Source organism: Lygodium microphyllum, chromosome 2, assembly GCF_053477565.2.
Source record: "Lygodium microphyllum isolate KBCC chromosome 2, Lygodium_microphyllum_v1.1.10, whole genome shotgun sequence".
In the NCBI taxonomy this organism is placed as follows: Eukaryota; Viridiplantae; Streptophyta; class Polypodiopsida; order Schizaeales; family Lygodiaceae; genus Lygodium; species Lygodium microphyllum.
In genome coordinates, this window is record NC_141136.1 from 71,453,075 (window position 1) to 71,454,376 (window position 1,302).

Sequence of the window (1,302 nt, forward strand, 5' to 3'; positions counted from 1 at the left end):
TGATTGAGGTTTGAATGAGCTAGTTGTGGAATTGAATATTGAGTGCAAGGATTATGAAGGCTGCACAACATGACTTACTAGATTGCCTCGATACATATGCATCACTATTGACTAGGCTTGTCAATATATGACACAAGGGAGAGATTCTTTAAGTAGTGGGATCAACAACCAAGAGTGATGTGTATATCTCCAAGCAATCTCATCCAAGATAGTGATAAAGATATTGCACCTTTATTAGGTTGTATCTCATGTCATGTCATTGATTAAATCTCATTTCTTCACCACCTACACTCCTTTTGAAAGACCACCTTGATGAACTACCTAAAAGCTTCATTGCAAATGATGCGTCCAAACTACCCAAACACAAACTCACCTTCCTTTTTTAAATCCAAAAGGCCTATGAGGGATGTGCACAAATAGTGGCCTATTGTCTTTTCAAAGATATGGTTTTCTGCTCCTATGGATGCTATCTCAACTCTTAAAGATCTTATAGCCATGGTTAAGCAGCTTAGGCCCGTTACACACTGGGTGCAAGCCCTTGCTTGGCCTCAAAACCGTTGTTTGTGTTGTTTACACATACAATGCTAATAAATTCATCAAAATAGAGCACTTGTCTTAATGGTTAGAGCTTTGTACTTTGCGTTTTTCAGACAATGGTTCAAAACCTATTAGGTTCAAATAACTTTTTTGAATGGAAGTGCTTGTCCTTATTCCACTTGGGTGCAGGTTTGGGCCTTGGATAGGGGACTTCCCCCACCTAGGCTTGTATGCCATGTGTGTTTCTCATAAGTTGCATGTTAGCACAATGCCCCTTCTATTTTGACGCTCAAATGTCCATTCGAGGCCCGGGCATGTGCATAACCGGCCTTAGAGTCATAGTTGTTTACAAGATGTCAATAAACATATGGCATGTGCCTATGCATTAATGATTACAAGGATCTAATTACCGTATATGAATTTTGCCCATTAATAAATCCGCTAGGTATTCTCCACAAAGAATAGGGCAATGCTCAGGTCGGATGTGTACCTTTAGTTAGTTATTTATTTATTTACATTGGACTATTACATGGGCAAGGACAATCAATACAAGGAGATGCGGGATTCGTGATAGCCCAATAAAGGTTTCCAATCTTTTTGCCACTTTTTTTTCTGTGCATCTCCAAAAACCTCTCTCGTGCATGGTCGATTGCCGATTTCTTGAACACACACAGGTTATGATTAAAATAATATAAGTGAAAAGCAGCCCAAATTGAGCTAGAGCCGCATTATATATACTAGCATTCCTTGTGCGCTTCGCATGCA